The 17,323-nt window shown below is 38.5% G+C and overlaps 1 protein-coding gene across 2 annotated transcripts in view; it reads right to left on the bottom strand.

Annotated features, from left to right (window-relative positions):
• Nucleotides 1–17,323, bottom strand: part of LOC139454535 (forkhead box C1-A-like) — a 47,607-nt gene that overhangs the window by 15,241 nt on the left and 15,043 nt on the right. The window lies entirely within an intron of this gene.

Here is a 17,323-nt window from a genome sequence, read left to right as displayed (position 1 = left end):
AACAACGTCTTTAAAAATGTCGTGAAAAAATTTAATGCTTTTCTTATGAAGCAGTTTTATTTGTTATGAAGCAAGGGATATTATAGAACCATTTTGACCACACTTAACTTGACACAGTTTGTAATTCGTCAAAATATGACAAATGTTAACAAATTTGATCAAATGACGGGTACCTTTCTTCCATTAAAGTTGTTAGTTTGTCATACATACAGAGTTACAATACGTGAACCACATCTCGATTAAAGTTCATGACTTCAGGTGAACGTTCCGCTTGAATATACCTATCATAGTTACCTACATTTCTAATGACATTTAACTTTGCCTAAACACGTGTTTGAACAGTAGTAAAACGCATTGCACATAAACTCTTTCAACCGGCCCTTATCAGAGATTGGAGTCACTGATGAGAAGAAAGAAGAGAAAAAACAAATATTAGATGTCTGTCATATGAACATTGTCAAAATTTAAAATGAATTAAAATATTTTTTTCCCAAACTGTCACACCTGGACGATACAGAAGGAATTCGAAATAACATTGTTTTGCTTCTTCCATTTTCGTCCGGCATTTCCCAATTGAATGGCAGAAATTCAAGATCTTTCCGAAAGTTCAATTTCCTGATTCCAGCTCAAATAAATTTGAAAACGTCCTCCTGGCCAGGAATATCCCGTTTGGGTGTACATATCGGAATCTGCATGGGTGTTCTTACTAACACCAGTCTTGGATAAGTCGAAAAATAACTCCTAAACATTATCTTTAATGTATTTACATAAAGTTAATAATTTATCCAATTGAATAAACGTTAATTTAAATAGGCCCTTCAGTCCGCGCGTTGTAATACAACTTTACAGGGATCCACAAAAGATTACAATATTACTGTGTGTTTTTCAGACATGTTTAAATGTTGCTTTTAAGTTTTTTTCTAAAACCATAACACAGCCTCATATGACTGGATATTAAAATCAAAAAGGTAAATTTTGTGAATTATTGACTTAAAATTCTTTGAATTATTGACAGTGTTAATTTACCTATTCTGAAGACATCTATTGAGCGCAGGGTGTCTTTAATATGGCCCAAGGGTACCTACAAGCTGCGATCAATCTACAGTTTGCTTTAAGTTATCATTTGCTTCAACTTTTGACCTAAGAAAATATCTTACCGAAAGATAAATATTTTCCAGAAAAATCACTTCCAAAACCCTTTTATACAGTTGTACCGCCATGGTTTAGGGTACGCCCTGATGTGCCTGGGGGCTTTAAGGGTCTGGGTTTGAATGAAACTTCACCAGATGGAATACTGTAGCAAACTTATGTTTTTATTAAATTATTAATTCTTTGGAAGGGTCTATAGAAAGGACGAGCCCAGAGAGGATGGCTGTGGCTTCGTCTCGCGAGGAACGAAAGGTCAGACCCACGAGGTCCGAATATCATAAAGGGTATTTGTGGCTGGAATCTGCGTGATATTTCATCTGGGGTGGGTCTCATTTCATGATATGAGTTGGTTCGTATTTCACCACCCAAGAAGTCAACGTGTCTACACTCATTTAACCATGACGCCATTCCTTTGATATTAAATAATAATTAATGTAATATGATAAAATTATTGTAATGGAAATGTAATTAAACTGCGATTGATCAAATCTGTGTATAATAATTACTTCGCAATGAAAATAATGTATTTTTAATTATGCCTGTATATTCATAATATAATGTACTAGTATGACTCTGCTTCATTCTTTTGAACGAAGCGTTGTAGATAAAGTAAATGTCTACATGAAGCGCTACATAATAAAACATAAACCAAACGTTTTTCATTAAAATGTATAAACAGAAGTAATATTCATGATTTTCATTAACGCTTAATTTATTAAAATCACCAACTCAAGTGTGTTTATGATAAAATTACTCATGTTATATATTCTCAAGATAATTGTTTTTATTATGTTTTTTTTTTGAAAAAAAGTCTTGGTATTTAATATTTAAAATTCGTGAATTTTAATTATTCCTAACGTATCATGTGGGACATCATCTAATGTAACCAAAAAAATGTTAGTGCAACTGTAAATGTTACAATTGACAGATCCACCAGCTTGGAGAAATCAAAAGTTCCAACTGGGATTAAGACGGACAAAAACAAACAAGGCAGTTGCACCATTTAATCATCTGTTCAATTACAACCAATCAAACCGCTGGCTTGTATTCCGTCCTGAATGCGTAATATTCTACCTTTATTACTGAGAACGACTAGCAAAATTAAACTGTTGGATTTAATTCGTTAATAATTTCATCAAAATTGCTGAAATAACAAACTGCTATTATTCGCACTCAAGTCGTCCACGAGGTTTCTTTAATATCAATTTCTGAAATGAAAACAGGCTCTTATTGTTATTTAAATATTAAAAAAACCATTTCTTCATTTTTTCACTAATGCTATCTGATGTAATATAACATGACAGGTAAATATTATGTGTTATTTAGTTTATCACTTAAATACTGTAATATAATCGTTAATTTGCATAAAAAAATAATGCATTCTGACATCAATAATGATGTAAATAAACGTGGCGTTTCTAATGGAAAATATGAAATGCTCTTCAAACTGATTTTGTTTAAAAGAGTAAGAATAAGGTGACACAGATGGTTGGCTGAAAATAACGGAAATTATCCAATTGTATAATGTAAGTCTGTCCTAGGGCTTTCTCCTATTCAAAAAGCACAAACGTTTGAATATACAGTTAATACTAGTACTTGATACACGGAAATACGGTTGTAATAGTTGTGAAATCAGCCAAGCACTAGATCTGTAACATCACATCAATATTGTCAGGTCAAAAAACAATACTAGGAACATCACATCCCAGCCACCAAGGGCGAACACATGTGAACTAACCAAATACATAGACTGTTTTAGAGCGCGGGCTTTTTTCAAATCAACGAACCAGCTCTTGTGTCTCAGGTATGGATAGTTTAGCCAAATAAATGTTCTCAACTGATCTTGAAAACTAAGACAATGGGAACACATCCACTGGTGTCAACGCCCGCGAATATCCAGCCTCGATGATGTGCCGAAACACGTTCCGTTGGGCGTGACAGGCAAAATAGTGATGAAACTTATATAAATGGATCACTTAATATCCGCGAAAATCGCGTAAAGGGTCCTGTAAGCATGTAAGGCTCCTCAGTTTTACTGACACATTTATGTGTTTCTTTCCTTGGTAAATATAAAACGTCAATGCCAGAGAATAATCAGTCTTGATTATCCGTCTAAACAAATTCCACTGTTTGGCAAAATAGTAGTGAAAATTATGTGAATGGATCACTGAAAATCAGAACGACACCAGGTGTTCGCGATAAGGGACCATGGGACCATGTGCATATATGTGCAGCATCCACTATATGCATGCTTTATGTGCATCCAGATCAACCCGTCCTTGGTCCTTGATGAGATGGTCCTCCTGCTCCTTCTGAAGTTGAGGACGAGGTGAAGGACGAGGACAGTTCGGCCGGCAGGTGTTCCGGATGGGAGTAAGCATACACAAGACAACCTGCAAACACTCCAATAAATTAACAAGATCGTCTACTGCCTTTCGCTAACCCTTCCTGTAACAATTTGGCGGAGAGTAACTTCCAACAGGCTTTCAAAAGACCAAAACATCTTCCACACAAAGGCACAGAGCATATTGCCTCTCAAACTGTGCCAAAACCACTTTCTGTAAATCAATTAAGCCTTTTACGTGGACAAGTGGAGAAATCGTGGCAAGCGTGCCTTACATAAGCCATGCCGGGGTAGGGGAAGAAGGGGAAGCGAGTCCGTGTCAATATTAGAGTTACAGATGCTGCCAGGGGCCAAATCGCTCTGTGTAATTGAATTTCTATTTGTTGTCAATTTGTCCAGCGCAGGGTATGATGGATCCTGTAGATTCAAACAAAAAGTTGGGAGGATTAAAAAGTTGTTGAATTATAATGTCAGGGATGAAGCATTTTGTCAAAGATTCAAAGATCGCTGCTTTTAAGCTGTGGAACCGTATGAAGAGAAAGCCCAGCATATGTGAATAGCTCTTGTGTGAATGAGTGGAGAATCTGATTAACTTCCGCGACCGTGTGTGCTCAAGGATAAGAGCGTCTTAGTACCGCAATTATATGCAATTTTACTAAAAATCGAAATAATTGTATCGTGTTTCACCAAATGTAACCTCTCCTTGTAATATAAAAGCTCGTTGAGATATTACATTTCTTCGTGTAACAAATCTGGGAAATGTAAACCGACATCTGACAAAGCTCACGTGATTCTTGTTTCAAATCTTGCACAACAATTGCATTGTAATGATATTTAATAATTAACAGTGCCCATTAGTATATCATCTCGGGAACAGTATCAACATTTTCCTTGAGCTTTTAAATGATCTTTACATCATTGCCGAATAATATATTGAGTGCATAGGCATTGTTAAAAGGATAGTTAAGAGCAGACAAGGAAGTTTACCGTGAGCTGATAATCTGGGCAATTAAACATAATGTTCTTGTGTTTGCCAAACATGACCATAACAAGAGCTGACAAGACTCGATATGTCGATTGTGTTACATGTTGTCATCGTTTAAGAGTTTGTAGAAACGTTGTGTTCATCGTTTACATGCTCGAAGTGATTTGCTGAAAGATGTCATCACAAGGTAAAGTAGTCTATTACAACGAGAGAGAGAGAGAGAGAGAGAGAGAGAGAGAGAGAGAGAGAGAGAGAGAGAGAGAGAGAGAGAGAGATCAAACTAATATTCAAGGCAAAGTAAGACCCCCTTGAATATGATTCACTTTTTCAAACAAAATAACCAAACGTACCTAATTTACCTTCATGAATAGCTGTCAGTGCTCCTTCAAAACAGTTTAAATATAGAAAATACATCATGCTGGCGGGAAGGTTAATAACACAGGGGGAGATATGCTGGTTCTAAAGACGTCGCAACGTATACAACAAGCAAATAGAATTTAGTACACCTGTTTGTTCAACCCATTGAGCGAATTTTTTATATTCTTTTGATTGATAATTATTTCTTCAAGCGTTCATGATGTATTCGGACTGTTTCAACTTGAAATATGGAGAATTGTAATATCGAATTCCAAAGACATGTTGGTGAAAACCGTCAGCGCCTGAGGGCGAGTGTGTATCCCCAGATCAAATCAACCTACACTCAATACATATTCACACAGGATATTTCACACGGTAGCATCATAGAAATCTTGCTTGTAGGTCGGTTATATCAAAAACATGAAACACTTGCATCGTTGTTGGATATGATGTTGATTCTTTCTCTTTCCCGATGTTTTACAACATCAATAGCGCCAGAACGTATTTAGTGCTAACCGTGCACTCACAAGGTAGACGTGAATCAGAAACACGCGTGGTGCCTCAAACGTCAGTATGTTATGACGATGATGAAATCCGTTGGAATAATCCATCCTTTTAAATCTGAGGTTGTATTAAAAAGTTTGAATGGCGGTTCTATCAAAAACATGAAATACTTCCATCAGAGTTTGATTTTCTTAACGCCACCGCTGTTTAAATACATCGGTACTATCACAATATACTTAGTATCAACCCTGAGACTCACAGCAATGAAGAAAGGGTCACGAATGTAAGTTGCGCTCGAACTTGGTGTGTCATTACAATTATGAATTCAGTTGGAATAATCCATCGTTTTAACTCTGAGGTTGAATTAAAAAGCGAACCAGGAGGAAACGGACTCGTACCTCATCGCATGTTGGTAATAACCGGATATCACAGTCTTTGTTTATATAAAGGTGTATTTGATGTCGGCGAAGAGATATGTTTATCGAGAGAAATTGAACTAATTTGCTTTTTTCTACCCACCTCTTACTAAAACCATATGTTATTGGTGTTGAATGCCAGCTAGTTGTACCCCCCTCAATTCACCAAATGAAGAGGTTTCAGCATCAAAGCCGAAGATGTAAACACAACTACACAATTAGTGCATCGCGGTGCTAGAGTCCGCAGTGATGTGTCGATTGTATATAAACTAAGGAAGTGTATATACATACCGATGAAAGTCTCCCTCGCCCTCTGACTAACACTGGCCCCCTCCCTAAGCGCGATTGCGAGGGATGTTAAAACCATTCTGTTCGTGAAGGGACTCTTTGTTCAAAGACTTCATTAAACCTCTTGGTGTCTAGAGAGGAAACACAGAATGAATTGTGAACGTAGTGTTCACACTGTGAACATATTATTCCCACTGTGAACATATTGTTCACGGATACATTGTCCCATGGCGATAAATCAAGCAGGATGTTACAAATTTTACTGAGTGTTCGCCAGATGACGTTTGCATTTTGTAATTGATTGCGTATAAACATGTTTTCAAGTTCATGTATATTTCAAGGACAAATTCGTTAATTGAATAATACATTTGAAACTTTATTTGACAACATGCAGATCAGTGTATATTCCCTACGCTGTACCAATTTAAAATATGATTTTCGTCTTGGTGATTTCATCTTTTCTATTATTTGTGAATACTAAGTCTAGTTCTGTTTATTATAAGATTTTTAATTCTTCTCTTAAAAAGTAGTTTTATTCAAACGTAAAATGAATATGTTTTAGATGAAAATACATTTGGATAACGAGTGTACTTGGTTTTAAGAGTTCTACAAGCACCATGGCCGTCTATACAGCTGAGTGCGGCGTTAAACAACAAACAAACAAAACAATCATTAATATACATATACACGGAATAAAATGGTCTTAAAGGCGTATGGCAATTCATACTCTATATCACGATAAACGAAACAAAGTAACAAAGTGCTAACGTAAATAACAGGAAACAGACTGTTGTATGTTCAGCAATACAACCTATGTACATTCCTGAGCCTCGAGTACATTTCGTTGAGGGTGACACACATGAATGAAGCATATGACACACAACTACCGAAGCCATGTTACTTTCAATTATAGGCAGATAAATAAAATGTTATTTTGTACAGGGAAGTTCATTAACCCCGATATACCCGCAGGCCTACCCACTACGGGATAATTGATAAATGTAAACACACATCTTTTTTTGTCATGAAAATATACAATTGCAAGCGCCAATTTAACAATGAAATCAGTCCATGGAATTCAGTGATATATTTATACTATTGGTCTGATGATCGCGTTACTAAGCCGGGATCACCGACCCGAAGGTCACAATGAATATGCTGAAAATAAGTCATTAAAAGTTATGACTTCCCGGCTAATAATTATTTCGGGTAATATATTACACGCCTGAATATTGTGAAAACTTAGATGCTATTTTATTTTATGCTCGACATATTTAGGTAAAATGACATGTAGCTACTGTAAATTAAACCTTAAAGACTGACCCCAAACATTACAGCCCAAGTTCATTTTCACACAGAAGTTATACTTGACAACCTACAACACTGTTCTTATGGAAACTGATTCAGCTCTGTCGAAATACTTGTAAATGCCTTCGGCAGCTATTTAATATCTAATAACCATTACGTTAATTAGTGTGTTAATTTTCAGTGACTATTTGAATGTAATCTGGTTGTGGATCGCGATTACGAGTTACCCCTGGGACCGCCAGAGGCGAGGTGTAGCGTGCGATCCTCCGAGAACATATCTTCAATCTTTAAAAACCACTCTCTCCTCTGATTCAATTGCAATATTAAAAATTCAAGACTGAATTTCCTGCAAATGACAATACAGCGAAACTAAAGCAATACATTATGGATGAATCTTGAAACAATCCGCTCTGTTTAGCTGCGTAGCTTTGTACATTGGCAATATTCACTTTCGTAATGTACTATTTTACGCCTTGAAGTTAAAAGGAATATTAAATCTTTTAACTGTGAGGGGAGACATATGTTTTATAAACTACTTTTTGTCAGGACTTCCTTAATTTTGAAAACATAAGACGGTCCCTCCCAGAAGATTTCAAACAATTTCAGCGGGTTTTGTGGAGTTAATAGTCCAAAGAAAAACAGAACGTAACGCGTTTGCAGGAAGATTTCTCTTAAATATTTACGGTATGAAAATAAATTCCGATTAATGTGAATAATGCCTTGATTTATATGACAGAATTAGACAAATGTATCTTATAGATGAATCGCATTGTGGCAACAGGTTCAGTTTCGACATCACGTGACTCCGTATCCATGAAACACACCACCTCTGGTGTTCGGTGAGATTGAAATAGCTAATACATAATATTGATGTCCAAAATATGAAACAGTACAGTACATATACGCCAACAAAACATACATTTTTTTCCTCTTCAGAAAGTACGTCCCATTTAAAAATAGTGTGCCTTTAATTGTGTCGAGTTATGTCATCCTAAAGGTGAGAGGCATTGTGTTAGCGTCATATGGACATGTTTTCACTGTTCTTTCTTTCACTCTTGATACTATAGAGCTTTATGCATGTTTTTGAAATAATACCTGTATGCATTAATGAAATGAATGGTAATTTGAAATTTAATAACAATTCCATTTCAATTTTCGCTCTATCGTCAGTTGTCACCAAACAGAATGTCAAAAAGAGCACATTCGATCTCTATATTTTAAGTGTGAATGTATCTGTCGGCCTGACAATCAGAGTATGATCTAACACGCATTGTCATTTCTACCAAACACTTCCTATCATGTAAATTTATGCAAAGCACCAAAGCGTTGCGACAGGTTTTCTGTTCAATGAAAAGCGAAACTTAACGCTCGGTTGAACGTGATGCATTAACTTACTCTTAAACAAGAATATGGAAATTATAATGAGTTAAAATATGGCTGATTATCATCGTGAAAACGGGATATTAAATTACAGGCATACATCATTTGTAGCCTATTTCAAAATTTGTTCAAATTCGTTGAACACTGATTGTGGTGTTTAAATTGAATAATGAAGTTCGAATAACATAAAATATAAGTTCGTATGTACCATTCTAGACTTCATAATAGTCTCTTTTAAAGGTAGAACTGTATATCACACAGTCTGTAGACATCATACAATGAAATCGAGTGTCGCCTGTGAATTCTAATCAACTAAGTAATTAAGTAGAACTGTTTCGTCGGCGCTGCTCAATTAGCGTATCGCGGCAGATGCTGATGTACCGTGGCTCTCGGTCGCTCTCATTCACCGGAGACAATAGTTGGTGTAACAACTGTGTAATTGTAGCATGGAAAATACAGTGCGGCATATCTGACAGAAACAGAGATTAAATTCCATATTTATAGAATACCACACTGGTTCGAGAAATAGTATGTCGTTCACAACGCGTGTGTTGAAATCGTGTTCGGTTCGTGGACTGGAAAGTATACGATCTGTATGAGGGATTCTTGTATTGACTCTCTGGTTGTATGTCATAGGTGTGATCCCGGTGGAACAGAGAATGCAATAATGCATATTGATCCATTGACCGGGTAAATGATAAGTGATGTGCTTTTAGCGTATCCCTCTGTGTGGTTAATGCTGTTGCATACATGTATCATCTTCATCACACCACCACTACCACCACCACCACCACCACCATCATCATCATCATCATCATCATCATCACCACCATCATCACCACCACCACCACCACCACCACCACCACCACCACCACCACCACCACCATCATCATCATCATCATCATCATCATCATCATCATCATCATCATCATCACCATTGAAGTCGTCCCCATCGTTATTCTTGATTCTTGATATTGTTTAAGAGCAGTAAACGCATATGACATGCAGTAGCCCGCGTCCCTTGGGGCTACTGTAGATTGACGTGTACATCTATCTGTGAAAGAATATTATGTTATGTTTTTAGACGCCGCACACGCACATACACAAACACACACGCTGACACACAGAAACTGAAACACGAACACACATACACACTCAAACACACACATACAGACACACAGATACACACACACACACACACACACACACACACACACACACACACACACACACACACACACACACACACACACACACACACACACACACAGATACACACAGACACAGACACATATGCTTCCACGCACTTAATACACATAAAAGATGTACCCAAAATGACATGCTCCACCACAAAATGTCAAACGTATTAATTCTAAATTGGTAGTCTGAAAAACATGATATCATTTGATATCATCCGTGCCTATCAATTGTACATTAATACAGATATCCCCCAACCCGACACAGCCATTCAGCATCTGACCATACACCACCGTTCCCGTACTTCAATGATCAAGGTGCATTTGTATTTTTTTCGCACCCATTAGTGTGGCCAGAACATTCGGGTGATGTTTATCTCAAACAATTAGTGCTGTACATTTTCCTAATTTCCATATGAATATACACAAGTGTAGAAGTAATAGATGTGGGCACTTGAAGCAATAATGCCATTTAATATACACGTTTGACAACGCGGACAATCTGATTAATACTGAGCCCAGGCAAAGCACTTTATCATTAAACGTCGAGATGAACAGTGAAGGTAACAGACATAAATGAATACCTTTTAACATTATCATAATTTATAGAATAAAAAGTCTCAATTAACTTTGGGCGAGTTTTGACGTAGTCAATCAAACCGCGACAGCCTATAACGGAGTTGGCTCCAAGTCATGATGCCATGAACGAGTGTCACAGCTGAAACTGAGAGAGCTGGACAATACTGTGCTGGAAACAGATGATCAGATAATGTCGATATTGTTAAGAAATGAATTCAATAGCATCTGTCCCTGCCAAGATATTGATGCAAATCGTATTCTAAATAGTTTTGTCATATACATTGTAGAAACATTATATTAAAATACTTATTTAAAGTTGTATATAAGTGATCCAATTGCAGATTGTGTTGTAGGCTATTATAGAGTAACAGATGAGGCTGGCGTTTCCGAGTAGCACAAACGTAATCAACTCTGAAGCGACATCTTGTAACACACACCTCACTGATGTGGAACTTAATTAATGAATCAAACACTTTTGAATGTAAATCCCAAATCATGTAAAACAACACATGTTGTTTCTAAATAAAAGATAGATCTATTGAAAAACGCGGGTTATACATTCCGGATGTAACATTAAAAAACGATCAAGTACAAATACCAATGCTTTTTCTGTCCAGTCAAACAGTTCGTATTAGTTTTATAAAGTACGTTCCTTTGTCCACAAACATACTTTGCGATGGGGTTCTAAATGATAAAAAATGACTTGTTTCACTAAGTGATAGTATGATTGAAACTCACAATTCTATGAAAAGGAAAAAGATTGCATGGCTGGTGTTTGCGGGAAATGCCGTGACGAACTTTACATTACAGGCTCCCGAGAGAGACGTGCATACTCCACTTTCTCACACAATCTCCCTGTGGGGAGCCAGCCACAATGAGATTAATTCATATCATGTTCGACTCGCAACACAGTCAGAAGGATCAAACCATTTAAGAATGAAACCGATGAAAGAATGCTCCGACTCCATGCCATGCTCGTCTTTAGCGGATTACAGACGTGCTCTCCTCGTCGAATCTTCGTAATCTGAATTATATATTGGTAAACTGTATTGATCATTAACCTGTCCGAAGCCTATAATCGTCACACATGTCCATCTGTAGACAGAATTGAAACTCAGAGCACGATGGTGTGCCTATCTGTAGATAGGATCGTAACTCAAAACACGATGGTGTCTATTTGTAGATAGGATTGTAAATCAGGGCACGATGGTGTCTATTTGTAGATAGGATTGTAACTCAGGACACGATGGTGTCTATTTGTAGATAGGATTGTAACTCAGGGCACGATGGTGTCTATTTGTAGATAGGATTGTAACTCAGGGCATGATGGCGTCTATTTGTAGATAAGATTGTAACTCAGGACACGATGGTGTTTATCTGCAGATAGGATTGTAACTCAGGGCACGACGGTGCCTATCTGTAGATAGGATTGTAACTCAGGGCACGACGGTGCCTATCTGTAGAAAGGATTGTTACTCAAAACACGATGGTGTCTATTTGTAGATAGGATTGTAACTCAAGACATGATGGTGTCCATCTATAGATAGGATTGTAACTCAGGGCACGACGGTGCCTATCTGTAGATAGGATCGTAACTCAGGGCACGACAGTGCCCATCTGTAGATAGGATTGTAACTCAGAACACGATGGTGTCTATTTGTAGATAGGATTGTTACTCAAAACACGATGGTGTCTATTTGTAGATAGGATTGTAACTCAAGACATGATGGTGTCCATCTATAGATAGGATTGTAACTCAGGGCACAATGGTGTCTATCAGTGGACAGGATTGTAAGTAGGGGCACAATGTGGTCTATCCTTTATATATAGCGTACAACCTTTTTTTCAAACTCAGATCTCAGTTATCGCTACGGTAAACAAAGATCGGAAGAGATCCCATTTAGTGTCACGTCAGAACGACCTTTCATCCGACCAATCAGAGCTGCGCTTACCAGATGAAGAAAGTGACAGTCGGAATTTGTTTTCTTACCATTCAACCTCGAAACGGTTTACACGGGATATTCCGAATGACACTTTCGAGCTTTAATACCGATTCCGTCAAAATATCTCGCTTCAATTTGAAATGGCCCCTGGGAGGTACTGCCCTAGAATCGTGGTCATCTTTTAGACATTCCAGAAGTTTCTTTTGTTCAGTTTCAAATTTTGAATCGAGAACTTTGTCAAAAGTTTTCAAAGCATAGTCTGGAATGAAAGTAGTGCCATAGTCCTGCACCATGACCGTGGAATATATCTATTTTATGGAAAAAATAAAATCTAGAAACGCATACAAAAGCAAGTCTAGCCAGATCAAGCTAGCTTTATTCCACAGAAATCAGCAAAGGGAATGTTTTTATATTTTTAGAGTCAAGATAGATATTGTGTAATATAAGATTTCAGAGACTAAATGTTAGTCTAGTAAAGCCAGTGAAGCTAGAGAAAGCTGATTTCTGACTGGCTAATGTCTAATTCTTGTTTATCATTTCACTGGTCGGTCAAAGTTTGCGAAAGGTCTTTCTAACGTGACCTGTAATGGGATGTCATCAGGTCTACGTGTTGTGGAAGCAAGCACTAAGATCTGATTTTAATGTGATTGTTCAGGGCACGATTGTCTATGTTATAGGTTTGTATCTCAGGTCATGGTGGTATCTATCCGTAGACAGGATAGTAACTCAGGTCACGATGGTATCTATCCGTAGATAAGATTGTAACTCAAGTCACGATGATGGTATCTATCCGTAGATAGGATTGTAACTCAGGTCACGATGATGGTATCTATCCGTAGATAGGATTGTAACTCAGGTCACGATGGTATCTATCCGTAGACAGGATAGTAACTCAGGTCACGATGATGGTATCTATCCGTAGATAGAATAGTAACTCAGGTCACGATAGTATCTATCCGTAGACAGGATAGTAACTCAGGTCACGATGGTATCTATCCGTAGACAGGATAGTAACTCAGGTCACGATGGTATCTATCCCTAGTCAGGATAGTAACTCAGGTCACGATGGTATCTATCCGTAGATAGGATTGTAACTCAGGTCATGATGATGGTATCTATCCGTAGATAGGATGGTAACTCATGTCACGATGGTATCTATCCGTAGATAGGTTTGTAACTCAGGTCACGATGGCGGTATCTATCCGTTGATAGGATTGTAACTCAGGTCACGGTTGTATCTATCCGTAGATAGGAATGTAACTCAGGTCATGGTGGTATCTATCCGTAGATAAGATTGTAACTCAGGTCATGGTGGTATCTATCCGTAGATAAGATTGTAACTCAGGTCATGGTGGTATCTATCCGTAGATAAGATTGTAACTCAGGTCATGGTGGTATCTATCCGTAGATAAGATTGTAACCCGGGGCACACAGGTACCTAATGTTGGAAGGAATTGTGGAGTGGTGCAGTATTCATGTCACACAAAACTCAGGAGTTTTACTGTACTTACCATGACTTATATATATGACGGGTCTGTTATCATGTTATAATGTTAGGTAAGAATGAGTGATCTCCGAGGGCAACTCAAAGCAGACATTGTTTTAAATGAGATAAAATCCCATGCAACCCGGAACAGGCAGGTTATTTTGATGAGAAATAGTATGGAATATAGTAAATACATATATTATACCAATATAAACACTGACGTTGCACCATATAGTAAACTGATCTCTAGGTGAACCCAGCGTGAAGCCCTCCTTCTCAAAAAGGCTTGTAACAAACTGTTTGACATACAGTAAACTACGGTTATAACGAACTCAAAGGGACTTCTAATTTTAGTTCGTTATAACCGTAGTTCGTTATAAGCATATATACAGCATAACTACAGCAAATAGTCGGGACCAAAAAGTAAGTTCGTTATATCCGTCAGTTCGTTATAAGCGAGTTCGTTATAACCGTAGTTGACTGTATGTGTACTGAGAGTAAAAGGGAGGGTTGAAACTAGGAGTGACACATAACGTTCTTCGATAAGTAGGAATGAGTGTGTTATGTTTTACGACGCTTTTAGCAAAATTTACATCAAGAGCACGGCGGACGACACCAGAAATGAGATTCACACATTGTTCCCATGGAAAATCGAACCCGGGTCTTCGGCATGACGAGGGAACGCTTTAACCACTAGACTACCCCACCGCCCTTCGATAAGTAGGGGAAAAAAATTAAACAAAGTTTAATCCCATGTTTAATTATGTCGGACAGCATGTCATCATAAAGTCATACCAGAGAAGCAGAGTGATTTGAAAGTTGCGATCGAGTTAAATTAACTGCCCCCATAAAGAGCCCCATCAGTGCACTAAAGGCTCGGTTTGCGGGTAGAGTGTAAATAATGATAGAATTGTTTGCGGAAGCGTATTCAGCTGCAGGTGCCCACACTCGCCGAGGTCCCTTTATGACCACATTTCCATGCGACTGACTCATGTCTCTCAGAATCAAACGATGATGTAGCCCGTCCCCCTGACCCCTGACCCCAGCTTTCCTTACCCCCGTACTTCAAGATCATTGTAGCCTTGTCCCCCCTGAGCTTCGTCAACATGGACACAAAGCTGTATGAAATCTTTCTTGTACACACGAAACCTCCGCACACAAGCACCTGGACGAGAAAGACCCGAGTAACAACGATGTTCGTTACATACATTACTTTGCAAATATAGTCCGCCCGTCGGACTTAAAATACACAGGCCACCATGGTGTTATATAGGATGTCGAACTTCTTTAGCACCCTGCTTTCATTTTTCACAATTATTTGTGTGGATGAGGCAGCTAGCTTGGGATAGAATGTTTAACTGTGGTCTGAAAGCGTCTCAAGTGTACGGATAAACTTTGAATGTATTGAAGTGATAGCACACTCAACAGCTTACAGAGGAGATACACGGACTGTCATACGCAGTTACTGCGTTCAAGTAGTTACGTATTAGTTTACTTAAATGTATTTAAACGTAGATGTGGATACATTTCAAGGCTAGTCTAAGCTGAGAAGAATACAAGAGAATTTGCCACTTAACGCGCGTAATAAAAACTAATGGTTGAAATGTTTTAGCAGATGAAGCGAGCCAAAATGCGATCCGTTTGTTACAGATAAGCGCAATATGATAGGGATGGTTATGTGCAACAAAGCAGCGCGAGGTTCAAAGGCATTATCGAACCATTTTATGTAAAATAGATTTGAAATTATTTCACGGATATCAAAATAATCCCGATATGTGCATTACAAGGATAGACACGATTTCAAAATACATTACAAATAACATACGCCATTAATGACATCTTTATGGTATTATGCCCACAGAAATGAGGTATCAAACAGCGGTGGCCCCAGTTGTTCGCTAAATAGGTCAGCATAGCCTGACTTTCGAACTTGGTTCGACACCTGGGCGTCCAATAGACGAGTAAAGTTAAATCTGTCCCACTTAATATTTTAAGGCCAGCTCTAACCGTATGGTTCAGATTAACTGGAGTCAACTATGAACATGCATGCAATCAGGAATTCTTAATGACGATGCAAAAAAGTATCTCGTGATACCGTTCCAAATAGGGCAGCAGGATAGCAGGGGAGACTGACATTTAGTCCGAAAAAATACGTTATTTTAGTTAAAAATACATATCTACAAAATAAAAATAATATAATCCAAAAGGAGCCCAGAAAAATTCTTAATTTCAGGCTGATGCAATTTCGACTTGCCCAATCATTCTAGACTTGAGTTGGACTCCTTGTTTCATTTATTCACTAGAGTCTGGGTAATAGACTAGATAGCAGAGCAGCGGCAGGCACGTACGTTCCTTCCCCTTGTTTGATACTCACAAGTGTGGATAATATGGTCCCTGCGTGGTATTACTAAGGGCACGGCTTTACAAGCGTGATTACTCCTGACATATAAATATAAATAGCCGTAAGTAATTGCACAACGTTTACGACAACGCATGGTTTAAGGGCTATGTGTGTGTGAGGGATCTCCAAACGCCATGCCGTTGTGTAAAGAAGGATCTCCAAACGCCATGCCGTTGTGTAAAGAAGGATCTCCATACGCCATGCCGTGTAAAGAAGGATCTCCAAACGCCATGCCGTTGTGTAAAGAAGGATCTCCATACGCCATGCCGTGTAAAGAAGGATCTCCAAACGCCATGCCGTTGTGTAAAGAAGGATCTCCATACGCCATGCCGTGTAAGAAGGATCTCCAAACGCCATGCCGTTGTGTAAAGAAGGATCTCCATACGCCATGCCGTGTAAGAAGGATCTCCAAACGCCATGCCGTTGTTTAAAGAAGGATCTCCATACGCCATGCCGATGTGTAAAGAAGGATCTCCATACGCCATGCCGATGTGTAAAGAAGGATCTCCATACGCCATGCCGTTGTGTAAAGAAGGATCTCCAAACGCCATGCAGTTGTACAAAGAAGGATCTCCAAACTTCATGCCGTTACGTAAAGAATGATCCCCATACGCCATGCCGTTGTGTAATGAAAGATCACCATACGTCATGCCGATGTGTAAACAAGGAGATACGGTCGTGCGAAGTAGGAGATCCTTTAGCCAACTATGTGGTGTAAATAAGGAGCACCCCTAGACCTTGACGTCGTGCGAAGTAGGAGATCCTTTAGCCAACTATGTGGTGTGAAACAGGAGCTCCCCGTGACCTTGACGTCGTGCGAAGTAGGAGCTCCTTTAGCTCCAGCTATGTGGTGTATATAAGGAGTTCCAGAGACATCACTAATTTCGTGAACCGTAAGAGCTCCGCGTGGGCATCGTGTAAAGCAACTCAACGTCAAAACAACAACAACGTCAAAATACACCAGGCACTTCACCGACAACAAACAGG

This window comes from Haliotis cracherodii, unplaced genomic scaffold (assembly GCF_022045235.1).
Source record: "Haliotis cracherodii isolate W230 unplaced genomic scaffold, xgHalCrac1.p SCAF_10, whole genome shotgun sequence".
Classification (NCBI taxonomy): domain Eukaryota; kingdom Metazoa; phylum Mollusca; class Gastropoda; order Lepetellida; family Haliotidae; genus Haliotis; species Haliotis cracherodii.
Note: the sequence above shows the minus strand (reverse complement) of the source record. Positions and strands in the feature narration are given on the sequence as shown.